The sequence below is a fragment of the Sarcophilus harrisii genome, chromosome 4 (assembly GCF_902635505.1).
Source record: "Sarcophilus harrisii chromosome 4, mSarHar1.11, whole genome shotgun sequence".
Taxonomy (NCBI): Eukaryota; Metazoa; Chordata; class Mammalia; order Dasyuromorphia; family Dasyuridae; genus Sarcophilus; species Sarcophilus harrisii.
In genome coordinates, this window is record NC_045429.1 from 386,935,046 (window position 1) to 386,945,772 (window position 10,727).

The following is a 10,727-nucleotide window of genomic DNA, read 5'->3' on the forward strand; positions in this document are numbered from 1 at the left end:
ACTGGGGAAATTCATGAGAAGGGACTGATGACAGAATTAGGTGATTTTAACCAAACAAACTGACCTGAAGCTTTCAGTTGACAAGTCCGAGTGTTGCAGAGGCAGAAGGGCTTAGTGCACACAGAGCTAGCCTTGAAAGCAGGAAGACTTGGGATCCAGCCTGACCGCGATACATATGGGATGTATAATCTTGGGCAACAACCATTCAGTGCTCTAGGCAATTACATAACAATATAAGGTGCAGAGAAAGAGCCAAACCATGAGGCCCCTATACCAATGAAATCACAGGTCCAATCTGGATCCTTTATCCAGTTTTACAGAACATCTATCTAATATGGGGGTCCCACAGTATCTCAGCAGCAAGACACGAAAACTAGTCCTGAGAAGATAGCAACAGTCTTGAACTGGTTATGTCCAAAGGACTTTCAAAAGCTAAGTACTTTTCTACTCCCCTTGCAATTTCATTAAGCGCTATCACACAATTGCGAACCCACTCAATAATCTAACTTGTGAGTCTATAATTTAAAAGAAGCAGAGAAGCAGAATGGAAAGAAAGGTTAAAGTGTTCTAAATCTCAGGAAGTTGTTTAAAAATTGTAGTTCAACACAAAGGTGAAGAAACTTTCAAAGACTTGAATGATTGTTCCCTATGTATACCTGTGCTGGCCCATGCAGATCCAAGCAAGGCTTTTGACCTATATCTGGATGTGAGCCGGGAGTGTGTGATAACAGTCTTTTATTAAGACTGATGGTTAGTGGAAAGTGCTATTATTCCCAAGCAGCACTCTGACAGTGAGATTAGCTATCCTATCTATACATCAACTAGTATTTTTGGTTTTGAGGTGAGCCACCTCTGAAAAATTCAAAGATTATGTGAATGAAGCGAATTTTCCAGTGTGTATTAACAACAGTCTACTGACAGATACCTCAACGTGCCAAGTTAGATGCTACGTGCCAGAAATGTGTAGCAGCATTAGCTAACTATGAATTCAGGATATATTAGCATCTAGGGAAAACTAATGTAGATACAGATACTCTGTCCCAAAGGCTATGTGGGACTGAAGTTTTGGTGATACCTAAAGGAATGAAAGCTGTATAGTGCTACCTGGGAAGTCAAATGGAAGTACATCTAAGATTTTGGACTTCTACTAGACAATATATTAGCAAAGAAAACAAATCTTGTTTTATTAAACCAATGCTTTTTGCTTCTCATTTCTGGAGATGACTGACAGCAAGAGTAGATGGCTAATGAAGTTGAGACAAAAAATGATGTAAAATCCATATAAATAAGAAACAAAGAAATGAAGCTAAAGAACTCAAATTCTAGTCCTAAGAAGACGCTTCACTATTGAGACAGTTGCAGGAGCTGTGCAATGAAGTGCTGTACCAGACAGTAATTAATCCCAAACATGGTACCAGGAAGCAGTTGGAGCTACACAGTGCATGTATGTGCATCTATGGCCATGAGAGCACTATATGATGGTTTGGGATACAGAAGTTGAGAGAACCCTAGAGCTAGTAAGCAACAGATAGAATAGGGTTAAGATGGCAGGGAAAGGCAGTATGGCATAATGGATAGACAGTTGGTCTTGCAGAAAGACTCCCATCTTTGACACATACTGGCTATGTGATTTTGGGCAAATCACTTAACCTCTCAGTGCTTTAAGCAACTCTCTAAACTCAAGTTTAGAGAAGGTGCTGGCTTGTGTTGTTAGAGGGAGCTTTCTCACCTGAAGTTCCCTCTACCAATGAAATCACAAGTCCAGGCTCTGTCCCTAAAAATGGCAACAGATGTCATTAAGAAATATTATTGTAGTATGAGAAAAGCATTACCAACTTGTGCAGTATATTTGAACAATATAAGTAAACCTCTGAACATATTTAAGTTGTCTTTTTATCTCTGAAAAAAAGATATTAACCTTATCTTAGTGTTGATTGCTCACTTCACCAAATATGCTTAGATAATTTGGCAAAAACTAGAAAACTTCCATGATCTTATAGAAGTATTTCTCTGAGTATGCATTTCCTTCCAGGATATAGTCTGATCAATTTAGAGTCTTTGAGAGCAACATAATTCAAAGAAATATCAGCTTTGACAATTTACAAAAAGTCTAGAACAACATCTTACCATCTCCAAGGAGATAAGCAGTGAAAGGTGAGGAAGATAAGAAAATCAAAATGGATTCTCTTTTATAACTGATTCTATGCTACATCACAGCTGACACTATCTAACTGCCTAAGTCATGTTTCTTTGCCCTTGAATAAAGTTTAGAAGTTTAGTCTCCCTCTCTGAGTTATTTTTAAAAGTTGTTTCCTATAAATCACTTTAAAGAAACTTGTTATCTCTATACCATTTGTTGTCCTTATACAATTAAGAAGAAATCTGTTGTCTATGAATCATTAGTACCCTTGCAGATATACTAAATCAACCAGAATTTCCTCGTAGGATGAAACTTGTTACTAGCTCCACATTCCTATTTCCATTCAATCATATTATTCCCCATGACTATGATGTTTCCTATTTTTAAAAATTGTGTTGTTTTCTTCACCTATTATGCTGCCTTCTATTTTCTGAATGCTCCAGCTCTTGTCTATAAAAATGATCTGTCAACCCTCATTTGAGGTCTTAGCTGACTAGGACCCTGATTATTGACAAATTCACACTTTGCTAATAAATTGATGGTGCTTGAAGCTTTTGCTTTCATTTACCCTAATTTCAATTGCAACAGTTGGCAAGCTAACTAGGAACAAGGGAGGAAGGCCAGTTCCCAGGACAACTCTTAGGAGTACCTTCTAAAATGTCCCGGTTGGGTGATTGTAGTGGGGAGCGGATTCTCCCCTCAGCCTCAACTCTTCTGGGCTAAGGTAAAGCCCCATATGATTGGAGAAGCTACAACTTGTCTTGTTTGCCTGAATGTACTGTTTGTGTTTAATGTGACTGTGGCAATAACTGACAAAAGCCCAGGAAATTCCAAGAAAGGACAAGGCCATTGGAGAATTTTTTTCCTCTTCAGCAGGTGCTCCCAGCTCAAGTTGAAAAGCATTATAAGGTGCATACAATCAACACTCCTTTAAGGAAGTCACTAATAGGCCCTTGGAGAATTTTCCTTAACAGGAGCCTCCAGTTCAAGCCACAGGAATAATCCCCATAAAAAAGGTGTCCGGGGAAGCCCAGAAACAGGGATTCATTCCCAGTCAAAAAGAGGATAACTAGAAATAAAGCAGAATTGGTCTGACATATTTTTAAAAGTCACCAATCTGGCTTGAAAAGGGATTTTCATTTCTGTATACTAAATTATTTTTAGGGAATACCAACATGGGTGATTAATGCTTTTGTGCCTGCTTGTGGTGACAATCATTATTGTTACCACAATGACTTATTTCATTACATTTGATTACAAAGGAAAAGAGAGGGTGGGTCTTTGGGTTCTTCCCTCATACTATCTTGTCTTACAAACTGGGTACCCACACTAGGACTTAGCCTGCTGATCAGGCCACACATATACTGGGTGACTGTGGTTCTGTGAGCTCAGTTGTGGAACTCAAGGGTCACTAAGGGAACCCTGCATCCCCCCATGAGAGTGTTACTTCTGCCAGATGCCCCAATATCTCTGCATAGCCTGTGGGCCTTTCCCTAAATATAAAGTGGATGCCCATTCTGGAACTATGATGGGCATCAACCACCCAACACTGTCTTGAATAGGGTTCTGTGAGAATATTCTTGAAGCCAAGTGCTGCCAGCTGGGATGCTGTGGACCATCAGGAGGAATTCCATTTCTGGGGTCTGTCTAGATTCATGAACAAAGGGCTAGGTCTGTAAGGTTACTAAAAGCCATCACTCCCTCTTGGAAACTTTTACTGAGTTTCAGTGGAAAGCAAATACTGAGGTACCCAGGCAAACCCCATTACCCCTTGGAGAGGGATTTCTGTGAGATTATTAAACCTTACTTGAGCAATCCCCCAAACCAGAAATACGTAGCAGCATTAGCTAACTATGAATTTGGGATACATTACCATCCAGGGAAAACTAATGTAAATACAAATACTGTATCTCAAAGGCTATGTAGGATTGAAATTTTGGTGATACCTTAAAGGAATAAAGGCTATATATTGTGGTACCTTGGAAGCCCAGTCATTGTCAAATAGAAGCAAATCTAAGAGTTTGGGACTTCTACCAGACCAGGTACCAACAAGACATATAAATCTTGTTTTATTAAGCCAATGCTTTTTGTTTACCATTTCTGGGGATGACTGGTAGCAAGAGTAGATGGCTGAGAAAGTGAGACAAAAAAATGATGTAAAATCCACATAAATAGGAAACAAGAAATGAAGCTAAAGAACTCAAATTCTAATCCTAATTAGATACTTCACCATTGAAACAGCTGCAGAAGCTGTGCAATAAAATGTTCTACCAGACAGTAATTAATTCCAAACATCATACCAGGAAGCAGCTGGAGCTACAGTTTTTTCCCCTTAATCTGCCTTAATTAAAAGTTCTTAATCAAAAATGTAATACACACAATTTTCTAAAAGCAATATCAAAACTTTTAATTTGTTCAATAATCAAAAATGGCCCAAGCAACTCATCAAATGATTTTCTAGTCCTTTTAGGCCAAATTCCACATAATCTAATAAAATGTTTTTTAGTCATTCTTGGATAAACCAAAAATGTCCTCTGGTCCCAGGATACAAGGAGTTTCTCCAATGAGGTTTTTTGTTTTGTTTTTTTTTTTTTGCCAAGTTATTATTAGATCTTATTATTTTAATTATTTCTCAGATTAGGCCACAAAAAATTGTAAGGTACAAAAACACACAGGGAAAGTTTAAGCAAGTAGGATATGAAAGTTTTGGTATTTTGGAGATTTTTGAGGGAGATTTTGATCTCATTAAGGATGTGAAAAACTTTATGTGGTTATTCTTTATGATATGAAAACTATAGTAATATATTTGTAACATGGGATTATTCAAAGATAATGTGCTAAAATTCTGTCCTTGAAGAACCATTAAAAGAATATGTGTGAAGGAATATATGAGGAATATACAATTCTTATGGATCCTAAAAGAGGGAGATATGAATACAAACCTGACTTTTCAAGAATTTGTCAGTAGACTCTTTCTTCAGCCTGTTGCTGATAATGTATATCAGATATAGAACTTAGGTAAAGATAGAAACAAGTGGTAGGTATATAATAACTAAATTTCTCTAAAATTTTACATGAATTATGGATTCTTACTTTGATAATTTTCTTACAAGCTCTATTAATTAATAATATCAAAACTGTTAGTTTTGAGCAGGTTTTTCACCACATGAACTAGTTATTGTAAAACTAAATTGAGAACAAGTTTGTACTAAGTAATTGAGTAATTGAGTAATCTCTGTAAGTAACTTGGAACCAGAGAAGTAGACCATCAAAGAGGAGTCCCTTTCAGAGTTTCTTTGAGAATGAGACCTATTCTAGAGTATCCAAGAGATGTTTACAGTGACCAGATGACTACATGGGACATCTGGGACCCAAGATGAAAAGTAATGATGAAAGGACAATGGACATTGGGTTATTAGGATTTGAGGAGATTTGATGTCATTTAATAGTAATAATCACAATTATATTATAGACTTTTTGTTTGCTGAGTTTTCTTGGTTACGCTGGTGACATGTAAATCTCCTCTCTCAAATTAGTCCATAATGAGCCTTGTAAGTACTTTGATTCTCACTTGAAATTGAGAAGTTGGCTTAGTTCTCAATTAAATTCTTCTTCTCCCTCCCAATTGAGAGAGATTCCTAGCTATTCTTACTGTGGTTCAGGAAGAGGCTTGTATTAAGATTAATTAATGTTGTTCATACATTAACCAATCAGAAGAAATTGTGACAAAATTATGTTTTTTCAAAGTCACAAGCACCCACCCCAAGTAAACCCTGATAGAATTCTTTTTGGTTCACTTGCTTCCAGACAAATGCCTGCTAGTTACTCTTGGTAAATAATCTCCCTCTGCCTTATAATCCTGTTTAAACTTCCTATTAGTTGTTTTATTAAAACCTGTTCCAAACTTGTGCTAGAAGGCTTATGTTAGCATGCATTGTTCATGTTGAATATGTTTAAAATCTTACAGAATTTTGCTCATACTTGATCCATCTGGGAGACATGTCTCCCATTGATTAAAGAAGGAAATTGAGAAAACCAAAATGACTCTATTCTGTATCACTGATGAGTCAGGGTAGCAATTCCTAGTTTGAAATAAACATGTGACAAATTCACAATGGCCATTCTCTTTTGCCAGCAGGAACATTTATTTAGGAAAAGAGGTTACAGACAAAATGAAAAGGTAAAATAGGCACCAGGAATTGTAAATGTGAAATAGATTTGGGAGAGCAATAGGGTAATCAAGGAAAAGAATTTGGAAGAATCTATTAAAGGAATGTCATGAGGCCTGAGTATGCGCCATTGACTGGCAGGTTAAATCCATAGGAGTGTAGAGTTAACTATATGTAAAGCATAGAATTAACTCTAGTAAGGAGAAAGACACTATTAAAGGGAAGGCAGAGAGTGTACTTCACAGTGGGCTTAGTCCTGAAAAGGATTTGGCAAAGACCTTCATGATGAGCATGAAGAGGGCTCAGCTTCTAAAAGAAATATAGCAGTAATCCTAAAGTCCCCTGACCTTAGAATACTGTTGTTCTAGCAATCTGTCAATGACTCTGAAGTCTTATGGCTTAGGGTAGTCTTACAAACACTGCTGATTGTCGGATGGATAATCTGCTGGTCAGTGATAATCATGTTCCTGAGACAATAGTGAACAGATCATCCCTCAGTTCTATCTCTGGGCCATAAAATAAGCATATCAGTGACATGAAGAATCTGATCTGTCTTTTCCTATAAATTTGTCTTCTTGCTTCTTTGCTAAATTCTTTTGGAACTTAGCCCCCTTCATTTGACTTTACAATTACAATCAACTTTGCCCCTTGACTTGGAGATGGGTTCAAATCTGCAAATTCTTTTAAGATACCTCCCCACACCAGCCTGCCATTGCCAACCTTTTGGGCTCCCTTTTGAACCTCAACAAGCACATTTGTTTATTCGGCAAATACAATCTTGGGGGTTTCTCTGGGGAAGAGGAGGAGTACCAGGAGAAAATTTGGTATCTCAGAGGGAGGAATCAAACATGAGTCAGGAGAAATGTACCTGGCAGATCAGGTGCCAGACCTGTCTAAAGTTATGGTAATCGATATCTCAAAGGTTGTTTAAAGATGCCTAAAGGTTGGAGGGATAGATAAAAAAGAATGATAAAGAGTTGTGGTCTTAAAATTCACTCAATTGTCTGGGAACTTCCAGGCTAGAGAAGCTTGTAAGTTAGTTCAAACGCCACTTCATCACTGTCAGCACTTTCCATGACTGCCTAATTCATGTTTCTTTGTCTTTAAATCAAATTCAGAAGTTCATAGGTTCACAAATTTAGTTTTCCTCTCTGAGTTATGTTTAAAAGTTCAGTTTCCCTATAAATCAATTTAATTAAGAGAGCTTTATTATTAGTCATCCTTGCAGCTGGACTAAATTAGAATTTCCTCATAAGATGGGAGAAGGAAGTATTAGTTTGTATTCCCAATTTCCAGTCAATCATGTTATTTTCCATACCTATGGTGCTTCTGATTATTATTACCAATCATATTGTCTATTCTTTCTATCACAAAACTTTTTTTTGGGGGGAGGGCTCTTCCTTTTATTTATAAAAATGATCTGTTGTTCCTGAAATCTGAGACCCTAGTTATTGGCAAATTTGCATTTTACCAATAAATTAGTTGTGCTTGATTGGAGCTTGTGCCTCAGTTTACCCTTGATTTCAGTCACAACAAAGGTGAGCAACAATCACTGTGGCATTTCTAGTACAAGTTTGTAATTCCACTAGAAATGCTAAAGATACCATATTTTTTGATGTTTGGGTGAAAACCAAATCTACCAACTGATTTGAATTTTGGAGCCTTAGAAGATGGAGAGGATTCAGAAACTCACAACCAGTAAATCTTTCAGCTGATAGAAGTTGAAAAAAGTCTTCCAATCAACTCTGACTTCAGCTCAGAAGAGTCCTAACAGAAATAAACAATGGAATACTTCTGAATTGGTTCTCAAAAGAACTTTAAGAAGGTGACAGTTTTGTTGAGAAACCTTAGTGTTATTTATGTATGATCTATGTCAAATTGTTTGCCTTCACAATGGGAAGAGAGGAGGAAGGGAGAGAATTTGGAACTCAAAATTTGGAGGAAAACAAAGAGTTAAAATTATTTTTACATGTAATTAGGAAAAAATAATCAGGAGAAGAAACTTTTGTGATTAGACAACATGAAAATTAGTGATTAAATCAGTGGAAAGCTACCCTATATCAAATTATTCTAAGATTGGCCAACTAGTTTGTTGTTTATCTGTCATTATCAAAGGGGACCATGACTTCAGGGAAGTGTTGCCATTACAAGCAAGTAAATTGGATTGAAGAGAAGGAGGAGGAGTTAGGAGCTGTGCAAGTTCTGGGTCCAGTAGCAAGCCATAGATTAGGACTCCTGGAGATGACCTTGGATGCAGTGGGAGACTTTGGCCTTTTTAAACTAATGTTTTCTACTGTCTCAATTTGACTGAAGCCACACCCATTCAGTGATTAAGGTTAGGTAGAAATTAAGGCAAAGAATGGTCTCTTTCACCTAGTAAACAAACTACAAAACAAAGCAAAAACAAAAATAAAAACAAACCTAAATAAATAAATCTGGTTGAGAAACTCCCTCAGGGTTTCTTACCAAAAATGGAACGATTGCTATTAATATTCATTCTGAGTCAGTCAGGACCCAAACAATGGCCATTTGGGGCTTGTGCAGGGTTATTATTGGCCACTCAATGAGAATCCCAGTAGTTTGGGTTTAGGACTTTCCATAGAGCACCCACTACACTCCGAAACTCTTCTATTATTAATACTATCTATTGCCTAGAGGAGAATCAGTCTGAGGAGCAGGAACAATTAACTAAGCATAAACTGAATAGAAGAACTTGCCTCTCAGATGTATAAAGAGTCAAATAATTCAGAAGCTATTGTTTCAAGTGAATTAAATACTATATGCTATTAACCAACAACCTTGATGAAAATTGAGGATGAAAACATCATCCTTCTGATGGGGAAATAAGAGGAAGATTAAACCCAGATTCAGCACGTTGCCTGCCCAGAAACTCAGCTGTTGAGTCACCTATAGTATAAAAATAATCCATTTAGTTTAGAAATAGATTTCTAATGTGATGTAGCCAATGTATGTGGATCTCCACCAATTGTCAAGATACCTAGCCTAGAGATCATAATTATGCCATATTGATGAGGTTCAGAGCAAGGCAGGGAGTCGTGGGAGCCCCCTTTTGGTCAATGCAGATCCTTCGTATATGAATTTATAAACCCGAAAAGTTAAATTGGCAAAAGAACTGAGAAGTCAGCTTTTGCAGGCTGACTTCCTTACTGGCAAGGTCCCAACAGAGAAGTAAAGATCTAGCAAGAAATAGCGACAGAAAGGGAAATAAGGTGAGAGAAAAGAGGGAATAACGCTGAAAAGAATGTCTTTTCAGCAGGGAGAGGGTCACAGCTATGCCAAGGGGAGAGAGAGGTTCCTTGGCATGATCAGGTCCTCTGCAAGAAGTTGGGCTGAAGGAAGCTTGTTATATGGGCAGTTCTTGGTGGGGGCTGGGAGCAGTTTGAGCTGGAATCAGAATAGAGAGTCTTTGAAGTGAATGTGTCCCTGGATGAGTGGTCCCCGACCAGTCCCACCTGATAACAGCTCGAAACCACTTTGTCCTGATTCCCTGGGGCGGGTCTCTCAGGGGAGAGCTTCTCTGAGGGAGTTTCCCAAGCTTTCCCCCCAAAGTCAGAGAGAGAGAGTGAGAGAGAATTTCGGAGCTCCCCTTCTCTATATTATCAACCCGCTCAGGTACCAGCATAAGAAAGCCACTTATAAAAGCTAGAATTATCTAACCTGAAAGTGGAGTGACTTAGGATATTGTAGATAAGAAGCCTGATGACCATCCTCATGCTTGCCTGTGGAATATATGCCTTGAATTTAATTGTATATATGGGTATATTTTGATATATGTGTTAATTACTGCCAATGTCTTATATTTATGATAGCAAAATCTGGATGCATGATTGGTTGCTATTTGCATACATATTAATAATTGCATATGTATTTTTCCTAAAGAGGTTTACTGATATAGTGCTAAAATTCATTTTTTTTTATTATTTGTAATTGTACTATGGATGTACATGCACTGTTATAATGTGTGCTAGTAAATGCCTTGAGAAGGAAAATAGTTCTGGATTGCTACAACTACAAAGATTCAGGAAGATTTACTTGGGCTCAGACACTTGGAGGACTTTATACCATGATCAGAGAGACTTTGAAAGATGGCTTCCCAAGTTTTAAGAATCCTCAGGCATTCAGGAGAAGTACATGATTCCTGGGGTCATGATAAAGGGCCTTCTGCTTAAGGTCTGGGGTATCTTACAGGGGAAATAGAGGTAAGAATAAGTGTGAGAACTGGATGACAGTTTAGTTTCCACAGAATTATGCAGAGAAATGAAACTTAAATCAGAAAAAAATGAAATTGAAACCTACAAAATGGAATCCAAGGTTAGGAACAAGGGGATACAAAATTAGAAATAGAAACACTTAAAAAGATGTAATTAGGTATACGAACATAGACTCACAAGGGTAGG